The sequence below is a fragment of the Drosophila virilis genome, chromosome X (genome assembly GCF_030788295.1).
Source record: "Drosophila virilis strain 15010-1051.87 chromosome X, Dvir_AGI_RSII-ME, whole genome shotgun sequence".
Lineage (NCBI taxonomy): Eukaryota > Metazoa > Arthropoda > Insecta > Diptera > Drosophilidae > Drosophila > Drosophila virilis.
Window position 1 is genome coordinate 13,957,368 of NC_091543.1, and position 19,238 is coordinate 13,976,605.

General features: G+C 42.0%; 1 protein-coding gene across 1 annotated transcript in view; it reads left to right on the forward strand.

The window, feature by feature from the left end:
- The first annotated feature begins 1,752 nt into the window (after nt 1-1,752).
- The window catches only part of tyn (trynity), a 42,604-nt gene continuing 25,118 nt past the window's right edge, over nt 1,753-19,238 (forward strand). The window contains exons 1-2 of the mRNA XM_002059563.4: nt 1,753-2,259; nt 11,088-11,126. The gene's annotated coding sequence lies outside the window, so the exon portion shown is untranslated. The remainder of the gene's footprint in view (nt 2,260-11,087; nt 11,127-19,238) is intronic.

Below are 19,238 nucleotides of genomic sequence, written 5' to 3' on the forward strand. Positions count from 1 at the left end.
CGCTGTTAACGCCACTGTTAAGGCTGCTGCTTAACATTTTTCGCTGGCAGCATGGCAATGACCTGCGACTGCGTAGAGTTTACTTCACTAAGTTCTCATTACCCGTCGCTGTTGCCGTCGTCTTTGCCTTGGCAACTTTAATATTTGTTTTCTTTATTTCCAGCTAGTTTATATTGTTGTTGTTTCTTTTCGCCCTACCCGGCAGCTCCGTTAATGTTTAATGCAAATACTTTGTGCTTCAGCTGATTTTCTACATATATTCACATTTTTTCTTAAACATATTTCCAACATAACGGCCGCAGAATTTGTCACCCTTTGCTTTAATTGGCATAATATCAACAAAATGCGCTGCACCCCAACCACTTTCTATCCGCAAACACCGCGAGAAAATTAAACAAAACTGTTAGAAAAAAGAAAAGAAACAAGAAACGACCTCTACTTGAAAAGTTAACAATTCGCATGTACATGCAAAAAATATAATATCAAATTCTTTTTATATTTCTTTTTATATAGTACTACAGCTTTCTCAAATCACAGATAGGATCAAAAAATAAAACAAACGAAGGTAAAATATGGATAATAATCCAGCTAAGAATTACAACCAACTGTAGAATCACAATACGGAAAATAGGGCCGTAAGAAATGACAACGAAAACTAAACAACTCAACCAAAGTGGAACTATTCCCAGTAAAAAAATTCCCTATTCACTTGTAGTTAAATTATTTGACTATTCCAAGTAGAAGCATTCTTTAATCAGAAACTTACAGGAATTCTTGAAAATCTCAACTTCAATCTGTGTACAGTTAGAAACTGAATACCTCTACCATATAACATATACATATATAGATAGCATGGCAATTGTGGATATTTGTTCATTACATTTGGCACGCCCATATTTATCATTGGGCTGGCATCGCGCTGATTACACAACATGCCAGAGTTGCCGCAGTGACTGCGCATAATTCATTAGCATATTTATCGGTCAATAGTAGATCAACAACGGCTACCACAGATGCTGACAAGATTACAAGCGATCTGGCTCGCCCTTCCCCCCCGCCTCTGGAAACCCTCAAACAGTAGCCATGCAAATCGATGCGCTGCAGCAGGTGCCGTTGTCTCAACATGTAACAGCTTGTCGAAGCAGTGCAGCGCGGCTGGCGGGGGGCTTGTGTCAAAGTCAAGCTCACTGGCGAGCCACTGTTGGCGCTCTGTTGTTCAAGTTCAATGCTACGAGCAGCGAGTGCTGTTAAAGTTGTTGCTGCTGTTAAGCTTGAGGTCGCGGCTGAGACCAACTCTCCATGGAGACTGAATGTGTGTGTGTGTGTGTGTATTAGTAGTAGTAGTTGTTGTAAGTTTGGAGAGCGCGCTCTTGCGTTCTCAGTGTTGGGCTCTTTCTTGTTCTGCAGAAGAGGCGCAACGCTCGTTCGAGCGTGTCTGTGTGAGTGCCTTTGTGTGCGTGTGTGTGTGTGCAAAGTAGAAATGGGCTCGCGCTTTTCTTCGCTTCTACTTCGTGCGTTTGCATTGCTGCCGCTGCTGCTGGTGCTGGTGCTGGTGCTGCTGCTGGTGCTGCTGAAGACGACGACGACGTCGTCGCCGCTGCTGCATAGCTTTCTTATAATGATGACGACGACGTCGCAGTCGCCGTCGCCGTCACCGTCGCTTTCTCTGCCGCTGTTCTTGTGCGCTCTCCCGGCTGGTTCTTCTTCGCCGTGGAGACCTCTGGGAAAAGCATAAAAGTGGCGCACTCGCTGGCCCACCAGCCATTGCGCGTAATGCAATTGAAGTGCCAACAGCGCCGTCGAGTCAGCAGCAGCAGCAGCAGCAGTAGCAGTAGCAGCAGCATTAGCAGCAGCAGCAGCATCAGCAGCAGCAGCATTAGCAGCAGCAGCGTGGACATATAAAACACTTCTTTTTTTTTTAAAACAACTCTGTGTGTGCTCTCCTAGTGAACTTGGCAGTGTGCAACTCTGCAGCATTGCAACATTTGGTGGCATTCGGATTCGAGAACGAGCTCAAGTGCAAGGCTCCTGCTTGTGCTCCACACAGCCCCACAAAGTGTCAAAAAGTGCGAAAGTGCAATCTTTTTTTTCTGTTCATCTTACAAAAAAAGAAAAACATACGCGACAGGATTTTCGTAGCCAACACATAAAAAGCGAATCGAAGCTCACCAAAAGTTAAAAGCAAAAATCTTTTAACTAAACACAACAAAAGAACAAACTTTTAATTAAATTTATTGTGCATTATTAACAAAAACTAAGGTAAGCAAAAATTCCAAAATATTTGTGAGGAGAGCTGAACACAAAAGTGCTGCGAAAATTGCAATTTTTTTTATAATTTTTTTTATGGTATAATTTATTTTTAAGGAGTGCTGCAAAAACTAAAAAAAATCAGATTAATTGAAATTAAATATAAAGGTCGTATTTATTTCAAGCCCCAATCAAAGAAAACTGGGCAACGAATCAGAAATTATACTAAAGATATTAATTAAAAAAATCAATATTAAAGGATGGCTTTAATATAATACTTACTAAAGATCTCCCCGTAAACATGATCTTTATGTATGTTTATAGAAAATAATGAATAAAAGAATAATACAAAATTAATAGTGAAATTCTCGCACCGAGTATATAATGTCATATGAAATATAATATAAAAATAGTATTTGATTTTTACAAATAAAACTTCAAGCTCGAAGGCAATCACAATCACATTTAACTTTATTGTACAAATGTACAAAAATATAAAATTTTAATTAAAATGCAAAAATAATAATAAAAATGCTGAACTTAATATATTACATATATAACACAGATATATATAAATATAAAAAGAGAATTGAGGCAAAATGTAAAAATCAAACCTTTTGTCTAGTATATAAAAATACTTACAGACATGATATACGATATTATCATATAAAAGAACACAGGGAAACTAAAAGGGAATATCAATGGAAAATAATAAGAGTTGCATTATACATGTATATATGTGTATGCTCATAGTATTCTATTTTCAAATTGGAAACATATTGAACAAATTTAAATGAGCAGCAGTTGAGATGTTACTCAGTTTGCTTTGAAGCAGGCTCTTCAACCTTCATTTTGGCAGCCTCATTTCAAAAAGATGCGCAGTATTTTCATCCTTATTCAGGCTGGGCAACTTAGGGATTTAAATGCGGGCAGATAACAGGACCAAATAGAAAGACTGAGGCAACGAACTTGACAGCTGAAAGACTTAGGCAACGAACTTGACAACTGAAAGACTTAGGCAACAAACTTGACAACAGCTATGCCATGGCTATACATGCGCATTGTTGCTTTATGTGTGTGTGCTTATGTGTGTGTGTGTGTTTCGGGATGAGCAGGACAAGACTTTGACCCCGTAGCCGACTTTAACTGTGCACAACTTGAGCAATTTGCAATTCATTGGAAAATGCAGGCCCATAACCCAACTGGACACACTGTCTCTTTCGTACACACACACGCACACACACATGATTGACACATTTAATGCTCTTTCTTTTTGTCTACTTTGGCTACTTTGCTTTGCTTTACTTTTTTTATTATCTTAATGCTTGCGCTTTATATTTTCTGTTAAAGTCATTAACGCAATTAACCGTTATTACCGGGCCGCCATCGTCGCCAACGTCGTCGTTGCTGGTCACCCAATTCATTAGGAAAGCATTTAGTGTAAAAGAAAGAGATACACACACATGCACACGAACACACACACAGACACAGCGACAAGCAGCAGCAAAAAGCAACGGGCCGAGAGCATGAGAAACGCATTAAAAAAATTTAAAAAAATAAAAAAAAAACGTATGTATAAAAAAAGCGCACGCAGCAAAAAGAACTCAAATGCGGAGCAGCAGCCCCCAAAGAACTAACTAGCTGCCACGCCCTCTGCCGCCCCAAGCCGTGCCACAGTGCGCTGCACCTACCTACTGGGCCGGCATCTGTTTTTATAGCTTCACACACATACACACACACAACCACACACTCATGCGGGCACATCTTGAGCAGAAGCAGAAAAGTGCGAGTTGACTTTGTTAAAATTAAAGTTTATTGTTTTCTTCTCTTATACATACATGTTTTGTGCTTGTTGTTGTTGTTGTTGCCGCCCCGGAAATAACGTAATATGGTTGCATAAAAATGACTTGTTGTTTTATAATCGAATCGTAAAAAGAGCCAAGAAATAGAATAACAGGCCATAAAACGGCGACTGCGGCCACGGCCACAATTCACATTAAACGAACGGTACGCGTTGCATGGCCAAAAACAAAAGACTTAGGCAACGAACTTGCTACGAATTGCATTTGCATTAGCTGGAAAAACGTTTAATTACAGCATGCCAAGCCACAAAAGCGCACAAATTTACCTATCCCCACCCTGCCTCGCACCTCCTCTCCTTCACTCTCTGTGTCCGTTGCTTGTAGCGAAATCTCTGGCCAAGTCGTAAGTGCAGCAAATGAATGAAGTTTCTCTGTCATTAACTGTCGTTCATTCTGCTGTCCAGCGGCGGCGCCATTTGCACGAGATGCGTGTCGGGCGGGTGGGTCGATAAGAGGGGGGATCAGTGTGGAGAGGCGCTACAAAACTGACCCAAATCTGCCAGAGCTCTAAGAAAGCCAGCACAACTAACCAAAATGCATGAGAAAATACCAATAGCAACAACAACAACAACTACAACTAAACGCTAAGTGCTAAAAGCTTTTTATTTTTCTTTCTTGGCCCACTTTTAAATGTATTTCACTTCATTTGCTGGCAATCATGTTGCCAAGTTTCGTAGCGGAAATTAATGAAATCGATTTTGATTAGATTAGAATAAAAACAAATTAAAAAAAAAAAAAAAAACAAAAAAAAAACGCAAAACACAGATAAACACTTAAACATGTGAATGACACACATAAAAGCAATAAAAAAAAATACCCAAAAGCTGCCAGAGAAAACCAAATAAAGCTGCTTTTGAGCTGAGGCGAAGCTGCGCCAATTTGAAGCTCGATATGTGGGAGAAAAGTGAACCAAGTAGGAATTAAGATAAAAAAAAAGTTGCAGAGACTTGGATCTATATAATATTTGCCTTATATTCTATACTATATGGTATATATTATGTACTATCTACCATATGCCATATATAATTATATGCTAGACACAATACATTATATACCATATACCATATATCATGTGTTATACACAACACATAATGTTCTATCTGCCATATCTCATATATTATACTACATTCAGAATACAAACCCTGTCTGTGAGCCCGCCCGACTGTCCATGTTTCTCAGTTTGAAAGTTGTTTTGATAAAACTTTGCCTAGTTGCTTCCCTTTGTTGCAAGCTGCATCGGCTTACTATATCCTAAAGCTAGCATAGCAATGATCCGCTGTAGACACTTATAAGCTCAACCAAGCAACTTTCATGTAAACAATATCATTTCAATATTGAATGACTCTATCGTACAGCTCCATCAGGCGAAAAGTTGTTGCAGCATGGAAACCTATTCGGCTTACTTGTTAAACATATCGTGATCCCGCTCAGCAAGTACAAACTTCAACATTTTCCACGCACCCTATAAAATCTCACGGTTTTATCATATGACTAGCTAAAATATAAAATATGTCATGGAGACATGTCAAGGGTATTTGGTCCTTTGTATGCTCTTCTTATTTGTTTCTTCAAGAACTATGCCATACATGTACAAGTTTTCTGTCGATATATATATATGTATATCTTTCTGCGCGAACAGCTCTCTTCTTCTGGCAGCAGCTATGCAAAATTCTATGCACCAGTTAAAAGTTTGTCTTAGCTGCAAGCTTTTTTTCTTGTCTTCTATTTTTTGCATTTAGCTGGTTAAGAACTTGTCTACAGCCTACACACAGGCAACTGGCACACGAAAAAAAAAAGAATAAGAAGAAGAAAATGCAATGCTTAACAGCAAAAGCAACAGCAACATGCTGCTTGTTCATCCTGTCTCACATTTCGGCCATTTGGTGGCTCCGGCGGCTCATTTCGTTTCGGGTTTTGTGCCGCTTCACTGCGGCAGTTGTAACTGAATGCGCTGTGGCACAGTTAAGTTCTTGTTGTTGTTGTTGTTGTTACTGGAGTTGTAGTTGTTCTTGGCGCTGACCCACATTCACAGCAACAGCAGCAACAACAACAACAGCAGCAGCAGCAACAGCAGCAGCAGCTGTTGAAGCACTGGACAAATTAAGCCAACGAATTCAGCACCTGTTGCGACAATTGATTCGCACCGCGAAAGATGGGCCAAGTGAATAGATAAATAAAGAAATAGACAGCTAGACAAATGGGTAAATGGGTAAAATGGATAAATAGTAAATAACAGCTGCCAAAAGCACTTGCGCCCAGCTCCTACAGCTCTTCAAAGTCCTAACACTCGCTAAGCGAGCGCTGACAAATTCAAGAGCCTGTTGAATGATCAACGATACGAGTGCTGAGTGCTGATTGTGAGTATGAGTATGGGTATATGAGTGTACTCACTTAAATCGCTTAAACACTCGCTGAGTTGCAACTTCTTCGTTGCCATTTGATTTATTTCTTTTTGCTGCCTGTTCCAATTCAGCATTCCGCGACTCCAAATGCTGCTCATGATGAGCTGGCGCTTTTTTATTTTCCATTTTTTTTTTTTTTGTTTTTTGGCTGGTTCCAGCTGAAATATTTTCGTTTTCTTTTGGGATGGGGAGGGGAAACTGCTTGAATTTCAGCCGGAATCTGTGCTAGTCAACGGTTATTTTTTTTCTCTCTCTCTTTTTCTCTTTCTTTGTTGCCCCCCATTTACAGCACGCCCCACTGACCGCTCGCTCGACGCTATTCATAGAATTATGCGCCCTATAAGCCAACTGAAAGATTCTGCGTTTGCCTTTGTTCGTGTTGCCCATTATGAATTTGATTGTCGCATCAGTCTGTCTGTCTGTCTCTGGGCTGGCTCAACTTTCAACAACAACGCTCCCAATTAGGCCAACAAATTATTCAACGCCGTCTCAAAAAAAGCAAAGACTTCTTTTTTTTTCTGGAAATCAAAAGAAAATCTTTAACATAGCACTCAAAATCAAAATCATAGCATCTTGGGCTCGAGCTGAGTTTAGAGCAGCACAGAATATTTAAAGGGTGACTTCGTGCCCAAAAACAATTCGAGTGCAAAGCAAATAAAGGTGCCCACCTGCAAGACATTCCGAACTCAGCGCCAAAAAGTCTAGCTTCCTTCTCTACATAGCCACACACTGTGCACAGCAAATGCATTCTCGACTTACTTCGATGCTTAGAGTCCGAACTTCAAGAAGTTTTCAGAGCTTAAAAAATGCATATACAAAAGAGCAAGCTTTGAGAATGACTTGTCTGCAGTTTGGAGCAGAATAGTTGGATTTGGCCAAAACGTGAAATATTCTCAAGCTAAGTGCCAAATTTGTTGTATCTAGGTTTTAGAATCTTCGAGTTATGCCTAAAAACCATATCTCAAAATCGATATTTATCGATATTATAAAAATGTTCTTGCTGCTGAATCAGGCACAAGGCACAAGCATATCTTTCAATCAGTGTCTGATGTGTCTCCATCGATTTTTCTTAAATGGGAAAAGGTTTGGATTAGATGATAAACTTTTGATAAGTCATATATATCAAGTCTCTAGGCTAGTTTTATTGTCGCTTAAAGTCTGCAGTCACAGGGCACAAGCATTTCTTTCACTCTGCGTCAGACTTGATTTCTATGATTTAAATTCTTCGACACAAATTATTTAAGATACCTTTCCATCTTTAGGAATTTACAGCTGCCCATAAAGTATTTGCTGTAAATAAAATGTCGCAGCTAATACAATGGCCTGGCCTTGTTTTCATTAGATTTTGCTCAGTTCCATTCACGTTTTCACTGTCAAGAAATGAAGAAGATTCGGTAATACTCTTGCCTTAAGCAAAAATTTCTTTTGTGCGTTCTCACGCTGTTTGTTCTTTTTTTTTCCATCTAACAGTCGAGCAGCCAGAGAACAGGCCAATAAATTTGAATAAAGCCAACTTGATTAGCGGCTCACAGTTGGCGTTTGATTGAATGATGATGACGCGCGGCATCATGTTAGACATTTATCATGAGAAAACGGATGAAGAGAAGTGCGAGCGGAGAGTGCGAGCAGGTACTTATGCGGACTTGATGGATTAACAGGTCCACTTCTACGCTCGTCCCATTGTCCACGCAATGTGTGAAAGTGTTCCCATTTCGAGTGTCATTTCTTACGTTTTTTGTTGTTGTTATTCTTTTTTTTTTTTTTTTTGATTTCAACACGCTTGGTAAATGATATCATTGCACTTGACGTGGCCAACGGGCCACGGGCTGCCGTTGAGCCCCAGTCAACGTGTTAAAGCAGGTGTGCGTGTGTGCGTGAGTGTGAGTGTGAGTGTGCCCATTTTCTGCTGACCGCCCAGTCTTAGGCTGCTTGGTCGCAGTTTTAATGAGCAGCGTCTGAGGTTTAATTAGACTTGGGCAGCATGCAAATGCCGCGCGTGTGTGTGTGAAAAGTATGTTTTTGGAGTGTGCGAATGCTAGGTGCCCCCTCTCCGCCCATGTGCCGCTCACACTTTGTAAGCTGAAGCGCCTCGTAGAATTTTCTCTGGAAATTGGAGCAACTGCAGCGAACTGTTATCGTTTTTGTTTTTGTCTTTCTGCTTTCAGTTATTCACACAGCAGCAGCTCAGCCAGGCGTTGCACATTTGCATAGAGCTTAATGAAAATGCCGCCCAGCATGGCCAAGTTTGTGTCTTAAGTCTTTTGTTTAGCAAAATTCGGTCAAGTAATCAAATAGAAAGCAAACATTTATGTTTATTGTTGCCGCTGTCACTGATTGTTGATTATGGACCACATTTTCTTACACTATATAGATAGATACATATATATATTTATATATATATACATATATATTTATGTGTGTCTTATATTTTCTTTTTATGGGGCTGTAAACGTCATGTTCATGTCGCCAAGTCTCTCTCGTTCTCTCTCTCTCGCTCTGTTACTTTTTTTTTAATTGTTTGTGCTGTAGTTGTTACTTTAATTACTCAGCATGTTATTGCTGTTGTCGTTGTTTTTATTGCTGGCATGCAAATATATCCGCTAGTCCATGTCCCGATCTTTGGCGGCCGCATGCGGCGCAACAATTTCTTTTTGCACTTTCCACTCGCTGCTGCGCTCGATTGAATGATGACTCGACGACTCACCGAGTGCCCGAGTAGACGAGCCAGGCCAGGCCAGTCCAGTCCAGGCCAGGTGGGCTGGCTGCCTACCTGCCACGGGGTCGGGCGGGGCGTGGCATCGCAATACGTTCGCTTGTTCGTTTTTCTTTCTTTTATTTTCCCCCTCAGTTTTTCTCAGCCAGTCAGCGCGTATATCAATAACCCATTAGACGAGCTGCGCGCTGCGAGCTGGGGTCTGCTACGAATAGTAGATACCGTTACGCAGCAACTTTTCAGTTAAAGCGAGCGGGCCGGGTTGGGGTTTTGGTTAGCGGTTTACTAGCCAGAGAACATGTTGTTGCCGCTGCTGGAAACCAGATTGAAGCGACGGCCAAGCAACGGCATTATGATCTTAATGATGATGACAATGCCGCCGTCGCTGCTGTTGTTGTTATTGTTGTTGTTGGCCAAGGCAAACGGTCAAAGACGAACAGCAGCAACAACAACAACAACAACAACAACAGCTACAACAACAACATCTCACAGCTGACCATCAAATAAGTTCAAATATGCATTCAAAGATGCGGCTGCTGTTCATCTTCATTGGCCCCTCCCCACAGCCTGTGCAGCTGAAAACAAAAAAAAAGCAACCGAAAGAAAAGTAGCTTAAATTAAAAATCAAAATCGAAAGAGGAAAAAAAACTCGTTCTATCGCCCCTGCACCTGGCCCCGCCCAATGCGCTATCCAGCTGCGTGTTTGTCCGTAAAGTGCATTTCCACTCCTCTCCCCCTCCCAACAAGCCGAAAAAAAAAAGAAGGAGAAAAGCTGATTGTTATTATTATCAGATTCGGGAATAACTAATAATTAAGGCGCATTGTTTACGCGAAGCGTCGAAAGATGCGGCCGAGATGTGTCCGATTAGCTGCAGCCAAAGAAAGCAGCACAGTAGAAGTTGAAGAATAAGCAGCAGCAGCAGTAAACATGCTTAAAGATTTATATTTGGGATTAACTTTAACAAAGTGTTCTTAAAGCAAAACAAGCAGCAGCAGCAACAGCAGCCACCGATTTGAGGGATGCTTGAAAGCTTCTAATAGAGCAACACGAAAATTAGTCAGCCTTGTAGACATTTGGCTAACGGTTTCCTGGTTAGTTGCGGATAATAGTGAAGCTCGTAATTGCTGAAAAAAAAACAAAGACAACTCAGCATTCAACCAATTCTTCGCATCGATAAATATCGACTTAAAGACTTGCGCTCAAAGCTTTAAAAGCTAGATACACTTAACAAAACTAAACAGATCATGAATGCTTTACTTTCTGCTAACTTATCTCTAGTCCCTAATTCCTTGTTCAAAAATGAAAATAAAGCACATTTTTAAAACATGTTGCGCTTTCTTTGTACGCACTTTTTATACCATATTTATTACCTGAAAGTTTTATAATGATCGGATTATAAATACCGAAGCTAATCAGGAATGCATTTCCCATATAGAGTGGAAGAAGAAGCAACGCCGCTTTTGAATGTGTATGTGTGTTTGTGCGTGTTTTTGTGTACACACATACATATCGAACTAAGCTAGAATGTTTGTAATGCCAGCATGTCGTTGGGCTCAGGATATCTTCAAGTCGGGCACTCCCAGCTTGATTTTTAAGGGGTATATTGTGAGAGCTACTTTAAAAGTACGCTCATGTTAGATTTCAAGCTCCGTTAAGCATTTAGTTTAAGTCTTTATGTCTCTGGTCTCCATAAATATACGATAATATTTGCCTATATTTTAAATCACAGCAGCTCCCTCTCTTCCTCTCGCTCTCTCTCACACTCTCTAATCATAGGCAATTTCTCTAATTTCTCTTAAGCAAATACACGAAAAGTTTAACTAACCAATTGTAAAATATTGCTTTTGCTTTTCCATTTTCAGTTTTCCTAGACGTCACATTTTGAGCTGCCCAACTTGAAGGTAAGTCCCAATGTCAATGCCAAAATGGTTGCCTTTCGGGGACAGACATAGCCTTGGGCATGGTTTGCAATAATGTCTAAGCCGCATTTATATTTTGGGCTAGAAAGGCGGCTTTTGCTTGGCAAAGGCAGGTGCTGACTTGAGCAGTTGCATAGCTCAAGTTCACTTCATGTTGCTGCTGGGAAGGCTGGCAGCAGCGGCGGCAGCATCTAATCGCAGTTGCTGCACTCGGCGCTGCAATGCCTATTTATAAGCTTGAACGTCGCGCTGCAATCAGTTGGCAATTAGTCACTCAAACTGACTGACTGACTGGCCGGCTGGGCTGGCAGCAATGATTGCCGCTACGCCTGTTTGCAACTGCTGCTGCTGCTGCTGGTGCTGCTGCTGCTGCTCTTGAACCATACTTCACAATTAGGGCTGCGTGGCTGCTGCAGATAAATGTCGGTGGCTGTGGCTTTGGTACCCCACCTAATTGACGATCAGCAGCTTTTAGCTTTGGCGGCAGCGTTGGCGGCGTCCAATGACATTGAGTAATGCGAGCGGCAGCAGCAACTGTTGCCTGCTGTTGCAGCGCCAGCAACAGTTGCTGCCAACTGTCCATTGGGCATTGCTTTTGATTTGTTTGTAGCAGCAACTGTTGACGACTGGCCAACAATTAAGTTCTGTTCCTCTTGCAGCTGTTGTTGTTGTTGTTGTTGCTGCTGACAAAACGAAAATGAATTGCCGCTAGAAGAAGAAGCAGCTAGACAAAAGGCAGGCGGCAACAATTCCAGCAAAAGCAACGCCCCAACGTTCAAGAGCAGCGCCTGCCATGGCATGGCCATTGCAGGGCGCGTCTCACAGGCTCTCGCGCCTCTCGCACCTCGCGCGCCTCTCGCGCCTCTCTCTAATTCATTATCTGATGCAGCTGTAGATGCATCTTCATGCCAATGCCACAAGAGATGCCAGAGATGCGTTTAGCTGTCGCAGCCGCGCCCCGTTGGTCGCATCGGGCAAGCATTTGCTGCCATTGCAATTAATTTCTATGTCTATTTTTAATTCGCCTTTTGATTATTGTTCGGGCGGCTAGGCCCAGGGTCCGCGGGCTGCGCCGTAACGGTGCTTGCGGCGGTGGTGTGTGTGGACTGTGGCTTGTGGGGCGTGGCCGTTGCATTTCAGCACTTAACAACAATATTTTGATAGCATGAAACAAAAAACTTAGGCAACGAACTTGCCGGTAGTTTGATAGCAGGATAACCAAAGACTTAGGCAACGAACTTGCCGCTATTTCTACCGAACTAAAATGACTTAAGCAACAAACCTGCCACAATTTTGATCAACATACTCAAAAGACTTACGCAACAAACCTGCGGCTATTTTAATCAATAAATACAAAAGACTTAGGCAACGAACTTGCATTAGCTATAACGGTTTCGCTATGAATTGTGATTTGTGCTCCTAGGCTGCAGTACTTGGCGTCAATATGTCGATAGCATCAAAAACAAAACACTTAGGCAAGAAACTGGCGTTGACATGAAAAACAAAAGACTTAGGCAACGAACTAGCTACTATTTTGCACTAATTAAGCTATGCACTTGCCTCAGCCGCCGTCTCCGCCCGCCTCGCCGCCTGCCTGGCTGCTGCAGCTGCTGGTATGAGGAAGTTGTTGCTGCCACAAAACGGCGCGTATCGCTCGCTTGTATCTGGCGACTTGGGTCGCATGTGTGTGTGCCACAAATCGTTGACCGTTCTTCGTGCTCGCTTCGTTACCGTTGAAAGTGGCTAAAAGGAGTATAATAGGCAGAAGGACTTAGCTTATATTGAAAATACTTGTGCTGGCCTATACAGGGCGTCTCCTAGTCGAGCACTGCCGACTGGTTCACTCTTGCTGCTTTTGTTAGGCATTTAGCTGCGCTTTTATCGCGCTTATCAGCTTGAATGCATCCATTTCCGGCTGGCACAAGGCTTTGCTTTGTTTGGCAGCAGCGCTCTGCTAGTCTCTGCTCGAGATGGGCACAAAATCATTAAATTGCAGTGCCATTTGGGGTTTAGCTGCTCGTTAACGCTGCACTAATCGCTGCAAACATCAGCCTACCTCGCTCCCAACCTCCCACCCTCCCATAATCGAATGCTGTCAACGATTTTTTATGGCATATCATTTCAAAAACATCTCGATGAGCATATGATTTATTATCAGCTAGAAAAGTTGGCAATTTGTGGCACAAATTTGATTGTTATTTAATTTAAGTATTTAATTAAATAGTTATCGACAAGAGTTTAGCTATCGACAAGTGCTGAATTCGATTTATTATGCACATTCCGTTTTAATATTCTTTACACCTATTTTTTTGGCTTTTATTCTGCTGCCGTTGCCTGATTTATGTGCGCTCATATAAATCGATATGAATTTATCGATTGTTTTCGCTTAAAAATTCAATTTCCCTTTTTTTTTGCGCGGCATATTAATTTTTTCTGCTTTGCAGCTTATTGGGTCATTTCTCATCGCCGGCCGAGCTGTAACTAGGCCCCACCCGCCCGCAGCTGACTTATGGCCAACGTCATGATCAGCATCATCATCATCGTCATGATGAGCGTGATGATGATGATGATTTTGCTCATTATCAGCATTTAGAAGTGGCAATTGTTAATTTATTACTTTTGGCTGCCCGCGAGCGTTTATTGATTCAGCTTGCCAATTATTGTGCAAATAAATTCCAAATTGCGTGCGGCAACAACAACAACAACACGAGAACAACAGCAACAAGTACACCGATTGCGGCAAACTTGGCCAACGACAAAGTGTTCGCTTCATGAACTTGGCTGAATGTTGTTCTGGTTGTTGTTGTTGTTGTTGTTGTCGTTGTTGTTGTCGTTGCTGTTGCTGCCAATGGCCAACCACATACATTTTTGTACTTTATGGGCAATTTTGAGCGTCCAACAAACAGCAAGAACAAATGGCCAACAGCGGCAACTCTAACAACGAAGTAACGGATACTCCAACCCACGGGATAGCCCAGGCTGGGCAGGGGCGGGTTTGGGTGCGCAGCATCTATATGTGAGGGGTGGGGACCTAAGAATTCTGCTAACAATGCGTTCCATTGTGTGGTACAAATTGTCACACACAAGTTCGCTGTTCGGGCTGCTAATGAGCACAGCACGAGCGAAGGTTTTTATTTTTTTCTTGGGAATGGGATGAGCTGAAAGCCCAGAGTAATTGCAATCTAAGAGAAAATAGTTGGCAGAATTGGCATAAATAAACTGGTGGGGGAGCCTGAAATGTAATCTGGAAGAGGAGTTGAAGCAGCAAAAAGAGTTGAGCAGATCTAGCAGGAGGCAAGCAAGAGATGTGGCAGGAGATGGAGCAGGAAATGGTGCAGGAAGTGGAGCAGGATATGAAACGGGAGATGGAACAACAGTTCCGGAAAAGGACGTGGGACAGAAAAAGTTAAGGATGAAGAGTTGTAGCTGGAGGAAACAAGAGATACAACTGAAGATAGATGAGGAAATGTGCTTAGGTGAAAGAGGAATCAGGCAGAGGAATCAAGAAGTCGAGGAAGCAGATGGAGCAGGCGATGATGCAGTCCTGAGAGCAGGCGCTAAACTAGCAGATAGAGAAACTAAAGGAACAGATGCAGTGGAAGACAGAGCTTAAGATGAAAAGCGAGTAAACGCTAAGCCAAAAAATATAGCTGAAGAAGAAGCAGTAGATGGGACACTAGATTAAGAAAGAGTGGAAGCAAGAAGTGGTGACAGCCAAGGATATGAGGCAAAAGTTCAAATATAAGTCGAGAAATGGAACAGAACATGTATGAGGAGTAGCAGGCCACAAGAGATAGAGCAGGAATCCGTAGAGGAGTTGATAGCAAAGCTTACAAAGGAGCTGGCACAGGAGATGGAACAGAGCCACAAAAGTTGCTTGCCGCTTGCCATTTATTTGCCCACTTTATGAAACTGGCAGCTTGCCAAGGTGGATGCTGCCTTCTGCCAGGCTGCCAGGCTGCCAACAATGCCAACTTCATCTTCGTCTACGGCAGCAGCAGCAGCAGCAGCAACAATAACAGTAACAATAACTTGGCCCGCAGCTGTGCTGGTGCAGCTCCTCCGGCAGCAGATGCCTGGCAACTGACTGACAGACATTGGGATTAGCATTAAACATCAGCCGCAGAGCCATCAATGCCACAGGCGAATGGCCAAAACAAAACAAAACAAAGGCCAAATGCAATGCATGGAACAGCTCCAAAGTCAAAGCCAACACCAAAGACAAAGACAAAGACAAAGAGGACGCCGATGGTTGGATGCGATGCCAGGCTAGCTGAAGCTAAACGTGGAGCTGGTCGCGAATGTTATGCAATTTCAGCTACTTAATGCCCATCAGTCAATCAGTCCAAATGTCTGTCATCACATTTATTTTTGTTTTTCCTTAGACAGCCTGATGCCTGCCACCAGCCACAATTCACTTCACACACACACACTCACTCACACACACGCACAGACACAGACAGCGAGTGTGCAACACCCATGTGTCAAGCTGTTTGCTGTGTTTACATTAGGCTGGGCATCTTAAGGGCTTCACGCATTAGTTTACAGAACTTGCATTTACATAAAGTTAACAGCGCACTGTTAACGAACAGTTGCATTAGTTATTTTTTCTTCTGTTGGCTTTTATGTCCATGTTAATGGTCTTTTGGTCATTTTAATTGGCTTGACTGTTGGTTTATGGCGAAAATCGCATTAAAGTTGTATGATTGATGCAATCTTGGAGGAAACTTCAGTTTGTATGTTAGAGAATATAAAAATGTAGAAGAGAATAAATGGCTTTCCCAAATACCAGCTGGCTGTTAACAGTGTACAGATGTTAACTGTTAACATGTCCAGCTCGTTAATGCGAACACTTGAAACAGAGCTCTTGTCTGTTTTCTGCTAGCAGCAGCAAAGCTGTTAAACTGTTTAACAGTTACATGTTAAAAGTCTACAGCTGTTGTTGTTTAGAGTCTAGGCAATAAATGTCAGCTCTGAAGACTGACTATCGACATTTACAGCATCTGAGGGAAACGTTCACTAGACAATTCAGCATACCAAATGATATTTAATGGTTTGTTAAGTGCACATTTTTATTGTTTTTAGTGAAGCAGCCGTTGTTGATTCGTTATGGCTGAGATTTGCACACTTCAGGGACCTATTTCGCGGCCGGCTTTCCATTTGGACAACGGCATTAGTACCGTAGGAAACTGGGCAATTTTGTTGGGAATGAAATGAAAACTTAACCAAAATTGGGCAATTGAATTGGGCAGAAAGCCCAAAATGAATTTTCGTTTTGGCCATTAGCAACAGCACACATTAGCCTTAAGGTTTGGGTAAATGGTTTACATGGTGGATAGTTAAATGGAGCCCAATGGGGCTAACTGGAGACTGTAGACTGGAGAGTGGCGTAAGAATCCCATCGTTGGCGAGAAAGTTGCGCCAGCAGCCATCGATCAAACGATTCTAAATCGATGCGATAACAACCCAACGCCGCCGAGTCAACCAAATTTAGCAATTTAGCCATAAATGAAAGACCAAATTGCAGACCGAGTTGCCCAGTTGGCAGCCAGTTGGCCATTGCCTGACGGTTCTCTCTGACTGGCAGTTTAAGGCTCATTAAAAACGCCCCAAATGCACCCGCTATGGCAGTGACCATCCAGATCGCGACCGCGACAGCGGCTCCAACTTCAGCTGCAGATACAGCAACAGCCTTGTCTTCGGCATCGACTTTGGTTGTCTGTCTGGTGTCTGGTGGCTTCATTATTGAAATGCGCTCATAAAATATGAGAAATAATTGCAATTATTGAGTATGCTTTTAACAAGCTGCAAAATGCAGCGCGCCCTCAGGCCTTTTATTTACACTGCAACGAATTTACAATCTTTGAATGTAGTTTTGCAAAGAAAGAATTTACATAAAGCATTAACATAGCAGACTAACTGGAGCTGTTTACTATTGACAACTGTAAACTGAATTATTACAGCAGCATTTACATAGAAGTTAACATGTTTGTTTATCTTCTCTGACTGTCAACTGTCTAATAGCTGCTAACAGCATTGATCCTTCTAAGCTTTACATATTTGCTGACTATCAACTTTCAACTGTTTACAGCTGTTAACAAGAGTCTGTTAAGAAACAGCATTTTTAACACCTTTAACACTGGAAGCGATTTTTTTACTTATTTTTTTTAAACAAAACTAACCTTATTTTTGGTTTACTAGCATAGCTTTGCAAAAGTTATCTGAGTAGGGACATATTGTATGAAATGCTAGCTTGTTGAATTTTAGACATCCTTCGCTGAGCTCTAATCAAGCTCAAAGGTACCTTAAACATCGAAATCAATTGTTTAAATGCCCTCAGAATTATTTGCGCAGTGTGCGGCATTTTGTGTGCTGTTCAGTGCAACCATTTGTGGCACATACAGCGCCCACGCGGCCGCCAAACCAAACGCTCAGCTAGCTGAGGTTCACTGCCGAGTGGCGAGTGCCCAGTGAGTGGTGTCCACTGCTCCATGGAATTTTTTTTTTTTTTTTTTTTTTTTTGTATATATATATATATTTTTTTTTGTGCATGTATTTGCATTTTTCATATTCAAGCGACGTCTTGGAACGCGGTGAACTGTGTACGTGGATGGGGATGTGGACATGGATGTGGCTGCAGCATGGGATGTGAACGTTGTTGTGGCTGGGCCTGTTGCTTTGGTTTAGTTTGTTTGTCAGACTCATTTGAATGCAGTCGCTATTTATGTCTTATGCTAAAGCCAGCCCCAGAGATAACACGCAACCGGCAACTGGCAACTGGCAACTGGCAACTGGCAGCGGCGACAACACCAAATGGCTTCGAGTTCAGCTCACGTCTCTTCAGCTTTTCAGCTCTTCAGCTCTGCAGCTCTCCAGTTAAGGCAATGCCAAACGAGGCTGGGCTGGCCAGTTAAGATTGTTACCTTTTGTTTGGCTTCAACTCGAATCTCTCACAGCAGCCGCTCTCGCCCGGGCGGCCTTTTAAGGTGCGCTACACACACACACACGCACATATATATATATATGTATGTATATTTATATATGCAAATAGATCTGTAGAGCCCTTGCCTCAACCCGTGAACCCTGACTCCTGGCCACCAGCGATATTATCGTGCTCCAGTCAAAAGTGTCGGAGCTTGCTTATTGAGTGATCCATTCGAGCGTTGTTTATAAATCAATAGAGCGGCTCGAAACGCACTTAGCACTAGCCAACTGTCCCTCTACCTGGCAGACAGGCAGAGAGACTCGGGGACAGACAGACAGACAGACAGACAGTCTGTAAGGTTGGATGAAACCATCAGGAGATCTGTTAATCGATTCTGGCATTGCTGTAGCACGAAAATGTGCTTAAAGCCCAAACGTATTTATGATCTTCGATTATAGTGTAAACTAGAACCTGTTCACACAGATTCCATTGGCATTTATAAAGAGATGCGCTTAATAAAATAGAGCTTATAAGCAAAAGGTATTCAATTTAAGCAAATAAACACAACTGACAAGGAACGATATCGAATAAAGCTGATTATAAAGAATAGAGTGAAGATTTTAAGGGAGTCCAAACAGAAGCAGAGCTCATAAGATGTATAAAAAGAATCAAATTCAAGTATAAGTTAAGTCAGAAAGGATTCGTTTTGACTGAAGCAGATATTTAAATAAAATCAAATTTGATAGAAGCAAGTATCAAGTAAGAGAATGGATAATATATTAAATATTAAATATGCACAGTTCGGGACATCTCCATAGAACTTGTTCTTAGATTTGCTGCGCAAGCATAAAATATTCCACAAGCTGCCACAAAAGTCAAATTTTTCAACATGTGAAATGTGCATTTCCGTTAAGCAAATGCAATTTGAAAATTGTTGGAATTATTTCACATCGTCAACAACAACAACGAAAATACTATAGAAAAAACCGGCCAAACGTCAGACACATTGGAACGCGAACAGCTTGGATCATCCTCAATGATATCGAGTGTGGCCAAAAAAGGAAATCGCGCTTCAGAGTACGTCAAGAGGCTGCAGCAGCTGCCAGACAGTGGCTCAAAAGCTGTTGAAGAGACACAGAGAGACAGAGACAGACGCACCTTGTGTGCAT